Source organism: Pelobates fuscus, chromosome 4 (assembly GCF_036172605.1).
Source record: "Pelobates fuscus isolate aPelFus1 chromosome 4, aPelFus1.pri, whole genome shotgun sequence".
Lineage (NCBI taxonomy): Eukaryota > Metazoa > Chordata > Amphibia > Anura > Pelobatidae > Pelobates > Pelobates fuscus.
Genome location: NC_086320.1, coordinates 107,105,498 through 107,119,380, shown reverse-complemented (window position 1 = coordinate 107,119,380; position 13,883 = coordinate 107,105,498).

Here is a 13,883-nt window from a genome sequence, read left to right as displayed (position 1 = left end):
TTAAAGGGACATGCATTAATTGACTTTTTTTTTTTTAAACTAACAAGCAAACACTTTTAAACATATATACAAAGCAAAATAAAGCAAGAAAACATTTATAAAGAATGTAATAAACAAATGTAAACTTCAGATTGCATTGTTGGAAAAATGTTCTCAGCTAGGGGATGACTTTACCCCTGTTTTCCACTTTCTGCCTCTACACACTGCTTACTGTGTCACTGTGAACCTTATCTCCTGGAAAGATTATAGAAAAGTTAACTGGTAACTTCTTACTTCTAAACACTTTGTGTTTATTTTGTAGTGCACCTATCACTAACATATGTGCTGCCTTTCTGGCTGGTTACTTGCAGGGAGCATGACCAATCATGAGCAGGACCTCCTTATTTAAATAGAGCTCTCTGATTACTCTGGGCCCAGAGGATGATCAGCAAGATGAGAGTAAGCAGTCCTAACAAGACAAAGAATGAAACAGTAGAGGTACTGCTCCAAAGACTGATTAGAACATTTGGTGGCACCATTAGTCTGGGGTTGATACGCAGATGAGAAGGAGAGACTGATACCCATCCCATCACAAAAGCTCTTCTAAAAACAAGACATGAACTAACTTCCTCTGTCGAAGACAATTTCAGAGGGCAACTTGTGGAGCCTAATAACCTATTTGGAAAAGATTTGAGCAAGCTCAGCAGCAGAAGGAAACTTGGACAACAGAATAAAGTATGCTATGTCTGACATCATGACCTCCTGCCATGGAGTTCACCAGGAGCAATGCTAGTCATAATTTCTCAGGGCACACTTCATTCCATTGGCAGCCAGTTCATGTCTCGTTTCTGGAAGAGCTTTTATCATGGGTTGGTTATCAGTCTTTCCTTCTCATCTGCGCATCACCCCAGACTAATGGTGGTGCCAAATATTCCAACCAGTCTCTGGAGCAGTACCTCTGCTGTTTCATTCTTTGCCTTGTTAGGATTGTTGACTCACATCTTGCTGAGGATACTCTAACCAACCCTGAAAGGCAGTTTAGTCTTATACAACCTTCTCAGTTTCAGACCAGAATAAACAAACAGGGCATCATTCTGCAGCAGGAGATAGAAATCCAGCACCAGAGCTTGCCCTGCATGAACCACATTCCCTATCTTCTCCCCTTGTCAGGTTGTTGATAAATGAAGATATATTCCTTCTGCACATATGTAGATCTGTCAGGCATGCCCAATGCACTTTTCTAGAATTTCCTAAGGAGAGGACACTGATTGGTTAGATCAATGTCTCTCCTGGAGTGGGTGTGAAAAGCAAAAGAAAGAAGAAGGTAAATGGTAAAAACAAAATCATATTTACAAGCTTTTTTTCAATCTTTTTAATCTACTTGATAAAGCCTTGCAAGGCGAAACGCGTTGTAGATATATTTTTTTTACTTGTACCAATACAGAATGTTTTAATATCTTTTAATCCTGGCATCCTGATTCTACTATTTCAAGAAAGGACCAAAAGAATCCTAGGTGGGGTATATACCACTAGCGCCCTATCCATCAAGCAGTGATTCTGCTCAGAAAAATGTGAGTACAATTCCTCAATTTTTTAAGTATTTTAATATTATCTGCTACAGAGAGCACTATTTTTGCCATTTCTTTATCTTTCCGGTTTTGTAATTACCATAATTGAAAATATCTGTGGAAAATTACATACTACATATATCCTAGAAGTGAGGCTAATTTCACTTCACGCTATACACACCAGAGCTGGATTAAGCTCTGTTAAATGTGGGTAGTATATATTCCATCTATTTTCATATTCATCTCTGTATTATTTACTACACCATTGGAGTTCCCTTGTTTTCCCTTGTGTCTTGCATATACCGCTGGAACGATAAGAAACCCTTCAGGAACGCTTTTATCACATCAAGATTGGCTGTTCCTTGCAAAGACTTTTTTATTACCTTCTATCTGTTTCTTATACATTTACTGGATATTTTATTATTTATTTGACATATTTTTGTATATTTTACATATTTTGGGTGCAACCTTATTCTCTTTCTCTTTTTTCAACTTGCAGACTGAGCTAAAGCTTTTAAATTAGACAGTTTTCTCAAAGTGAGGCCTATCCCTCTAAAAGGGAACCAACACTGCATTATTGATGTATTAATTTATTCATAATTTATTTGTTTGTTTGTTTATTTATTCATTTACATATTTATTTATTTACAGCCTCCAGGAATATAGCCACTGTGGAACTTTATAACGTTTTTAAAACTCATAATACCTTTGGGGCAATGCAAGTAGTTCACCAACAGATATTTTATTAAGCTTTCAATTTTTCTTTCAGCATATACATACATTCGAGAAAAAGGTGACACAAATAGATGAATGTTGAGTTTATGTAAGCAACAAGCTTATTGTATAACCACTTTCATTTTACCTGAATTTAGATTTTTAATCTAAAAAGTGAATAGCAAAACAACAAACGAATAGAAAGTCGGTGCTACACGGATGTTTATCATACTGAACTGTTCTCTGTATCCTTTCTGTCTATTTGTAATTCTTTATTTGAATGTCATGTTCAGAATCAGAATTTCAAGGTCTTCAAAACTGTATATCTTTGAGACAGACATTTGTTAATCTGACACCAATTTTTATTGATATACAGAAGACATGAAAGTGGTTTTATTTGATGTACAAAACAGATAGAAATCAGGGTAGGTTTCATATTAAAATGTTATCACTTAAGGATTTCTTACAGGCATGACAGCAACATTGATTAGAATTTCTCTCTATAGTAACTGCATTCATCTTTTTCTTTTATAAACGTATAATAAGCCAATACCATCAATACATGATTCAGTTTCTAATACATCCTTTCATGTGTATATTTCTTGGATAAGATTCTTAATTAATCATGAGTAGAACATTTTAGAGAATAAAAAATGATCATCGGTATACTGTTTTATTAATTCTTTTTGAATATTTAGTGATCAATAATCTTTAAAAAAAAATGCACGAATAAGCTGAGCGAAATTGCAAGCTAGATCCTCTCCCTTCACTATGTGTTAATTAACCCATTCACAATCATGTCTATTTACAAATGACAGATATTACGTAAGTCGAACACTTATGTTTTTCATTTAACCAAATCTAATTTTCACATTTCTCATGGAGTGTTAGGCAAAATTTCACACTGCTTCTTTTCATCCTACTTGTCAGCCTTGGATCCTGATAATTAAAAATCATTTATAAATGTAACTACTTCATTTGGAAAAGAACTGCATTCGAAGCCTATCATTTATTCCACATACAAACTCTTCAATGTTAGTTGCTAAAATACAATGGTAGGATTTTGACTGACATGCACATAATGCAGTAGTCACCCTTTCTAATTCTGCAGATGTGTTTGTTAAAGCTGTACTTGTTCTTAAATCATTAAAGAGATCTGTCTGTTAAAATGTCTGGTAAAAAAGTACACAATAGCATTAGTAGAATACTGAGCCCACACCAATATAAAACTCTACTATGAAATATAAAATTATGATGATTAATAGTTTGGAGTGTGTCTGAACACAGAGCTGCAGCTCTGACCATATATGGGGCAAATCTTGCCCATGTACTTTGTACTACAAGTAATGGCAATAGAAAGTAAGACTTTATGACTTTGCATGCTAAGACTTCCTTGGGGCCCCAATAACAACCTCTGAATTACTACAGAGACAAATTCAGACAGAGATCTTAGGGATTCCTAATCTAATATGGTGCCATGTGCACCATCTCCTATGACCTTGATTGTGGCACTAGACTCCTCCCCCATGGAGCCATGTCTTTTTTCTAAAATTACTGGGGACCTGAACTTCAATCCACTGACACATATGTATTTAATTCTTAGAAACATAGAAACATAGAATGTGATAAGAACCATTCTGCCCATTTTTTTCTCTTTACAAGACACGTTGTGCCTGGGATAATCTCTCCAAGTTATTAAGTTATCACTTGTGTTGTTATTATTTAATATCATAATGATATTTGTTGTGTAAAGTATATAACATATGTAGCCACTCACCATTTATTTAAATAAAATAATGCCTTTGGGATGATACTACTGGGAGACCCTCCGCTTGCGGTCCTTTCATCACTAATTATTATTATTGTTTTTCATGAAGATGTCTACTGTGGTTTCCCTGAATATCAGGGGGCTTAATGTCCCAGAGAGCTAACATCTTATATTTTCTAACTTAAATTGGATGGAGGTCAACAGAGCAATGCTGCAGGAAACTTACTACTGCAAGTAAATGGTAAGGTTAGAGGGGTAGCAATTTTGTTCACTTTGTACATTCTTTTCACTCTCTCCGTTCAAATGACTAATTCCCAATATAGATGTTGTTTTTGTCAGAGGGATGATAGGATCCCTAGAATGTCCATTTGCAAGCATATATATATATACCACAAACTTGAAGCAAGGCTTTTTCTTAACCCCTTAAGGACACATGACATGTGTGACATGTCATGATTCCCTTTTATTCCAGAAGTTTGGTCCTTAAGGGGTTAAAGAAAACTTTGTCCAACTTATTTGGACTTGCTAGTGGAAATATAATTAAGAGGAGACTTGTGTTCATCTGGATTCCTTTCTGCAACAAAACCTGGCTTCGGTCCAGACTATCTCTGTTCAGATAAATCATTATTGAAAGGGACATGCATTATTTGACATTTTTTTAAACGAGCAAGCACTTTTAAACTGTGGCAGACCACCCGGTCAACAAGTACATGGCTCCCAGTCACCACCTCCTCCCAACCGGACTATTGTCACACTTAATCCCCCTCCAGACCATAGCTTCAAGCTCAGTGCTCTTATCCAGTTGCCCAGAGAACATCGGAGACTGGTGGGCAACTCAAAGAGGCATGGCATCCTGACCGTGAGCAAACCACAAACCTTCTGAAACTCCAGATTGCAGAGTTGTCAAAATCCATTAAAATTTCCTTGAGGTCGCTCTCGATCTCAGGACCTGAAAAAAGAACACTAGTTAGAGGTGTGATAGAGGAGGTGGTGAGGCATCAAAGGACACCAAGAACCCGAGGGTGTTCAATATACCGATGGAAAGCACAGTTGTCGAAAGTGATCAGGGCTTTCCACCCAGCATTCTAGAACTCTCCACAGGATAGGAGACTACTCACAGCCAGGTCAAAACTCAGCATCCAGACTGTGTGGGCTATGCACCTCCAATCCGAGTGCTTTTTGGACTAGATTTCTGTCTTGGGAGGGCTATGTGAGGTGGCACTGTTTCTGGGATGTAGACATGGGAACTCAGGTTTTCAGGGTAGAATATTCTTCAGCCCAAAGGTGCTGTTAATAAAATTAGCCTGTCAGGTACATATACTTAGGTGCCAGGTGTTGAACAATGCCATTGTTCTCCTGGTGATCCCCTGTTGGTGATCCAGGCATAAAAATAAGCCACCACATATATACAAACCAAAATAAAGCAAAAAAAAAAACTTTGAAAGTATGTATTAATGTATATCACACTATATACTTGGTCAGATTGCATTGTTGGGGACACCTTTCAGCTAGAGGAGTTCATCAGCCTCTCCCTACCTCCCTCTTATGCACCCACTATTCTTGACCAGGCAATGCCACTAATGATAGAAACAGGAATTCCAATAACCAGACTCCCTCTCTTCTCCCCTGTCAGGATTGAAGTTAAGAGACCTTCCAATTGCACATGTGTGACTCTGACAGGCGTGCCCAATGCACTTTTGAAGCATTACTAGGGATAGGAGAAGGGATAGGATTGGTTAGATCAGTTTCCTCCCTGAAGTGGGTGTGGAAAGTATAACAAAGAAGAAGGTAAATAATAAACAAAACATTATATTTACCAGTTCTTGTGAAGCCTGCAGAGTGAGGCAACCATAATCTGAACCAATCATGCTCCGGTTAGTGTATATATCTCTACCCACATTGCCATAAGGAGACTGAAACTGAAAACTAAATCCCATTTTCAATTATCAGACTGTTAATATGCAAGAAGGGATTACTACTTATTTTAATGATATCCCCCTCCCCCCCCCCCCCCCCCCTCAGATACTTCTATCTTGAATACTGGGAGATTCATAAATATATTATAAGATTTTTTTTTTCTAATTAGCTGGGTTCTCATCTTTAGAGAAATAGAGATAAAAAAAGTAAAACAATCTATATAGTCTGTAATTGATGACCTATAAACAATGCAAAAAAGCTGATCACAGTGCTACAACTCTTCAACAGTGTAGCCAACGTAGAACAGAGTTATCACACTTATTAGAATACAAGGTGAGGCGGATATTGTTGCTCACTCAACACTCCTTCATTGCACATTATATTAAAAATGGTACACTCCTAATTAGAACCCTTAAGCAGAGATTACAAAAACCACACAAAGCAAAAATTAGGGATGGGGAGAATAGGTTTAGTCTTCTAACTGCTTTCACAGGTGATTAATTTTGACAATATTACTCCACACTTTATGGTTTCTCTGCCTTCTTTGTTTCAAATGAAGACTTTAATATTTAAGCTGATTTCTTACATAAAGCCTTACCACTGATGCAAGAGCTAGTTTGGATGAACCATTAACAAGGTTTTCTTCCCTCAATTAGCCACACACATAACTTAACTCTTTTCACTTCATTTCCTCTGATATTTTTAATTCCCAAACAAAATAAAGAACACACTTTTTGTGGACGTTACAGACCTATATCATTGATATTAAGATATTCTTGCCACCCTGATCAGGCCAGATTTCTTTCACATAAAAAATGCATAAGACAACACCAATAAAGTGATGCTATACATACACTTTTATATGTAGAACTCATGTTCATCATAGTCCTACTCTTTTGAATAGCATTGATGCAGAAAAGGCATTTGAAAGGGTGGACTAGCCCCTGCCTTTTGATACTCTACTCATTTTGGGTTTTGGATCTAGTTGCTTGCATGGGCAAGAGCTCTGTATTCACACTCAAGCTAGAATATGAGTAAATGACAACAATATCCAGTGCATATTAAAATGAGGCAGGGGTATCTGCTTTCACGGCTCCTATTCATACCTTTCTTAAAGCACTTTATAAATGCCATTTAATGAATCATGAGATAAAAAGGAGTTATCCTCACACTTGAAAACTTTAGCAGACTCTAATGATTTCCTATTTTTCATTATGGACCCTTACTGCATTTGATGACTGAATTTACTACATGTTCCAAATTGTCCAATTTTAGTGTTAATTATAAGAGTGACATTCTCCCTCGGTAACCATTCCATTACTCTACATCTTAAAATCTTCTTTCTCCTTTAAATTTGCCACTTTACTGTGAGGTTTAATATGAAACTTACTAACACTCCATCCCTAAAAGAGTTAATGTGAAACTGGGTTAACTTTTTTTGGGCTGAACCATAACACTTACAGCCTTGTACATTGCAAGGGCGTACGTAGTTTAGCCCATAACCACGTAGCAATGTCGCATACATAATCATGGCACATGACTACCTTTAATTTCTCCTAACCTAAAAAACCCTACCTCTATATTCTCCTATTATAAGAAAATCCCACCTAGAAAAGTTTAATATCAATTAATTGTTGTATGCTTTTATCATGTTATTTGCACACACTTTACATGCTATTATTTAATAATGAGACTGCCCCTTAGTAAAATTACTTAAAACCTTTGTAATGTCTAATAAACAATGAACATTCTTTGCATTTACCATCAGATATGGTAGGAGACCTCAATTTGATTTCCACATTTTAACCAAACCATAACAGATAATAATGAGCCACACTGTTCATTGGAGTTAAATCTTGGTGTGGAGGAAATGCTGGCAAGCTGTGGTTGGCTCTAGAACAGGGTTAGGTCGCAGTTCCCTTCACTTTATTCCTTGGCAGCCTGGCCCATTACATTAGTGATGTTCTTCACCCTGTTATAACTCCATTGCGTCAATTGTAGAGGAAATGTGCTCCCAAGTAGGCCCTCCCACTTTCACTGGTGTTCCACCATCCCTCTTTTTCTCCAGGATATGTGGGCTGGCATTGACCTATTAAAATACAACATTACTTTCAAGTCTACCACTAGGCTTGAAGGCATGTGTTTGCTTAGTGTACATTTAAGTCTCTTGCTATATTCTTTGCTGAAATAAAGAAAACATTGGGGATACAGGTGATAATCCACAAAAAATGAGAGCAATAGAATGTGTAATACAGTATAATATAATAATAGACTGCACAGATAGAGATATACTCACAAAATAAATGATAATATCACCTCTGGGCCTTCCTCTTAAATATCTGAAGGGTAAATACTTCCTGCACCTAACGTTGAACTCCTCACCAAGGATGATTTCCAGGACTCAGGATGGTGTGTAAAATACGGCTTTATTTATACACTGCTGAAAAAAATAAAGGGAACACTTAAACAACACAATGTAACTCCAAGTCAATCACACTTCTGTGAAATCAAACTGTTCACTTAGGAAGCAACACTGAGTGACAATCAATTTCACATGCTGCTGTGCAAATGGGATAGACAACAGGTGTAAATTATAGGCAATTAGCAAGACACCCCCAATAAAGGAGTGGTTCTGCAGGTGGTGACCACAGACCACTTCTCAGTTCCTATGCTTCCTGGCTAATGTTTTGGTCACTTTTGAATGCTGGCGGTGCTTTCACTCTAGTGGTAGCATGAGACGGAGTCTACAACCCACACAAGTGGCTCAGGTAGTGCAGCTCATCCAGGATGGCACATCAATGCGAGCTGTGGCAAGAAGGTTTGCTGTGTCTGTCAGAGTAGTGTCCAGAGCATGGAGGCGCTACCAGGAGACAGGCCAGTACATCAGGAGATGTGGAGGAGGCCGTAGGAGGGCAACAACCCAGCAGCAGGACCGCTGCCTCCACCTTTGTGCAAGGAGGAACAGGAGGAGCACTGCCAGAGCCCTGCAAAATGACCTTCAGCAGGCCACAAATGTGCATGTGTCTGCTCAAACGGTCAGAAACAGACTCCATGGTATGAGGGCCCGACGTCCAGATGAGATCCTCAGACCCCTTGTGAGATCATATGCTGGTGCGGTTGGCCCTGGGTTCCTCCTAATGCAAGACAATGCTAGACCTCATGTGTCTGGAGTATGTCAGCAGTTCCTGCAAGATGAAGGCATTGATGCTATGGACTGGCCCGTCCGTTCCCTAGACCTGAATCCAATTGAGCACATCTGGGACATCATGTCTCGCTCCATCCACCTACGTCACGTTGCATCACAGACTGTCCAGGAGTTGGCAGATGCTTTAGTCCAGGTCTGGGAGGAGATCCCTCAGGAGACCATCCGCCACCTCATCAGGAGCATGCACAGGCATTGTAGGGAGGTGATACAGGCACGTGGAGGCCACACACACACTACTGAGCTTCCTTTTGACTTGTTTTAAGGATATTACATCAAATTTGGATCAGTCTGTAGTGTGTTTTTCAACTTTAATTTTGAGTGTGACTCCAAATCCAGACCTCCATGGGTTGAAAAATTTGATTTCCATTTTAAATATTTTATGTAATTTTGTTGACAGCACATTCAACTATGTAAAGAACAAAGTATATCAGAAACATATTTAATTCATTCAGATCTAAGATGTGTTATTTTTGTGTTCCCTTTATTTTTTTGAGCAGTGTATAGTGTAATCTAATACACATAGTGTTGAAATTTCTAAAGTTCAATCTCCCAAATATTTTTCTGATTTTTTTTTTCCAACCCTCCCTTAAGTTTAAAAGAAAATATGCATATTTCATAGAATTTCATTTACTTTAGACTATTAAACCACTTGTCCTCAGTATTTGTGCATAACTGTCTCTCTTTTGGGATGGGTTTCTACAGTTGAGCAGATTAGATCCGCGGAGGGAATTAGATACTCCCTAAACAACCACTGTGCGGATTATATGCAACTGTGGAATCCATGTATACTGCATCTTCATAGATTATCCCAGACACCCTACATAACTCTGGCAATTTGTAGTATTTTTTTATTGTTTCTATTATTTTGCAAGGTTAAGTACTTTCAGCGTGATTAGTTTTGACTTACTGTTTTAGTTCAATATTATTCATTACCTTCTGTTAACCCAACACTGCTTATACTAGACAGTGTCATTGTACGTATTCCAATATGGACCATCACAGTCTCTGACTATAAATCTTTAGAGCCGAGTATGATGCATGCTGTTTAATGATGTATGTTTAAAAAACATAATAAGAATGTAAAATTATTTTTAAAAAGATATGAAAGAATAAAAGCCAAAATGTAGTATAAATGGAAGTTTGTCTTGTACAGTTTTGATGAACAATTGATACAGTATGAATATAGTTATGAAAAAGATAAGCTACTATCATTATTCTTATTACATAGTTTACTTTTTTTTTAAGTATCATGGTGAAGTAATCACATCATTTCAGAATGTTGCTTCCACGTTTAATTTTCATGAAACCTAATACAGTAGGCACCTAGCCATTATATTGTTTTATTGTAATTCACAAATTTAGAATGGACCTACACGATTTAATGTGCAGGATGTGAGTCATAGCAAACTGTAGACTTATCTAATGATATAGGCAAATGTGACGAAACGCCTTTGTCACCGGATTTTCCCCTGGCTGTTGGAGGAGCCTGATTGCCAGCCTCCTGCCTCATGACTATGGCCCTGGGTTTTATGGGCCTTTACAAACATTCTTTGGGCTAATGGATTTAGGGGAGGGATTGTATGTTGGTGCTGGGTGTGTTTTACGGTTTGAATGTAAATGATTGGTTGTACTGTGTCCCACCCTGTGGGATGTCCCCTTGCATGGGGACTTGCATAAAAGCCAGTGCATGGTCATTAAAAGTTCAGATCATCTTGGACCTTCATGAAGTTTTGGCTCATGTTTGGGGGATTGGAGAACTACACTCTGGGGATTGCTATAATCACTATACTCCCCAGGGTATAATCACTAAGCTCTGCTAAGAGCTTGTTTTTGTTCCTTCTCTCTGGAATTCGGAGAGGTCCACCTACTGGAAGCTGGACCCTGGTCTTGGGCCCAGAGTGGGTGGAGACGGCGAGACCCCAACCAAGCTGCGGCGTTTTGTGGGGTCTGCAGTGGTTATGGTGTCGGGCAGAGTGCTTGGAGACCTCGGAAAGCACTAGGCGCATCCGTCAGCGGAAGGTACCCGGTCGGGGTGCCAGCTGTTCCGTTACAGCAAATCATTGCCTTCATTCTTTTAATAATATATCAGCTGAAATTTTATGATATCCTTTGATGACTACTAATGTAGATCATATAAAACAAATAGATGTGTTATATTAGCTAAGGAATGAGCCAAGCTCATAAAGGGGAGTTAGCACATAAAGTCAAATTTTCCCTTTGCACACAACAGAGAAAACATGTAAAATGACTTCATTTAGTGCATCTTCATCTCTGCAGAGAGACTGAAATAACAGCATTTCTGCTGCTATCCATTGTAGATCTGATTTGCAGATAGATATCTAGTGCTCCTGGCAACAATTGTACAATTTATTTTGTTTTTGTCAAACTGATTATTTTGCCTAATAGAGCAGAATATTGTTGAAGGCCAGCATTTGCTTGTGCTATTCAGAGATACGTCTGCTTAGATTCTCATTTTAAATCATTCTCACATGGGTTTTATCATTTGCCCATCAAAACAGACAACCTCAGAAAGAAATAAAACTGTCTACATAATAACAAAGTATTTAACCAGTAAAGGAACATTCAATTTACTTTGGTTTTCCAATAAGTCCTGGGGATGTTACCTTAGCCCAACATCCAGGGATAGTTACTATTACCCAATCTAATGATACTCATTTTATCTACCTCGCAAGGATGAAGGGCTGAGTCAACCCTGCCAGGATTTGAACCTGCAATCCAAGGGTTGAACAGATTCTACTGATGATGCTTTACCCCTCTGAGCAATCTCACCAGCTTTAGATGCAGGGAGCATATACATTGTCACAGTATCTGTGGGTGCTTCTCTAACTCCATCACCATACGGCATAGTATTAAGCTGTAAAACATTCTAGTATTATGACAAATGCTACAGAACTACCAGAGGTTCAATTACGACTCTTGAACTATTAATTTAATCCTTCACTACAAACAAACCATTGCTCTGTTGAGGTTTTCATATTGGTTGTCTGTATTTATTGTCCCTTAGTTTGTATTCTTTTTTTTTATGATAATCTACTTCCCATTTACTTCAGTTAATTCTTGTTTACTCTTTGCCTATTTACAAGGCACTGTGCCTAAAAAAGAAGCCAATTCAGTGTCTCTACAAACCAGAAATATGCAACTGTCCTTTTTATTCTATTTTCTTGTGGTAGAGTTGACCTTCATTAGGGTAAGCTAACACTCATAACTTACTGTAACATCAGAGAACAAGACATTATATAACCAATAGTACAAATGGCACACTCATGATGAAAATAATGTGGTTACTTGCATCGAGACTGAAAATGCTCTTTGCTGCATAAGAACCACAAATCCTTACCTCTTAGGACAACTAAAATTGTCCAGTGGTGATCTTTCAGTTAAAAATGTAGGTTCTAGAACAAAAAGGTTCTAATTTAGTATCGATATAAAGAATAATCAGACATACTCTACATACAGTATCTCACAAAAGTGAGTACACCCCTTACATTTTTGTAAATATTTTATTATATCTTTTCATGTCACAACACTGAAGAAATGACACTCTGCTACAATGCAAGGTAGTAAGTGTACAGCCTGTATAACAGTGTAAATTTGCTGCCACCTCAAAATAACTCAACACACAGCCATTCATGTCTAAACCGAGTGGAACAAAAGTGAGTACACTTCTCAGTGGAAATGTCCAAATTGGGCCCAATTAGCCATTTTCCCTCTCTGGTGTCATGTGACTCATTAGTGTTACAAGGCCTCAGGTGTGAATGGGGAGCAGGTGTGATAAATTTGGTGTTATCGCTCTCACACTCTCTCATACTGGCCACTAGAAGTTCAACATGGCACCACATGGCAAAGAACTCTCTGAGGATCTGAAAAAAAGAATTGTTGCTCTACATAAAGATGGCCTAGGCTATAAGAATATTGCCAAGACCCATGAACTGAGCTGCAGCACGGTGTCCAAGACCATATAGCAGTTTCAAAGGACAGGTTCCACTCAGAACAGGTCTCGCCATGGTCGACCAAAGAAGTTGAGTGCACGTGCTCAGCTTCATATCCAGAGGTTGTCTTTGGGAAATAGGAATATGAGTGCTGCCAGCATTGCTGCAGAGGTTTAAGGGGTAGGGGGTCATCCTGTCAGTGCTCAGACCATATGCTGCATACTGCATCAAATTGGTCTGCATGGTTGTTGTCCCAGAAGAAAGCCTCTTCTAAAGATGATGCACAAGAAAGCCTGCAAACTGTTTGCTGAAGACAAGCAGAATAAGGACATGGATTACTGGAACCATGCCCTGTGGTCCGATGAGACCAAGATAAACTTATTTGGTTCAGATGGTGTCAAGCGTGTGTGGTGGTAACCAGGTGAGGAGTACAAAGACAAGTGTGTCTTGCCTACAGTCAAGCATGGTGGTGGGAGTATCATGGTCTGGGCCTGCATGAGTGCTGCCGGAACTGGGGAGTTCATTGAGGGAACCATGAATGCCAACATGTACTGTGACATACTGAAGCAGAGCATGATCCCCTCCCTTCGGAGACTGGGCTGCAGCATGCCTCCAGACCTAAACCCTATTGAGCATCTGTGGGGCATCCTCAAATGAAAGGTGGGGGAGCGCAAGGTCTCTAACATCCACACGCTCTGTGATATTGTCATGGAGGAGTGGAAGAGGACTCCAGTGGCAGCCTGTGAAGCTCTGGTGAACTCCATGCCCATAAGGTTTAAGGC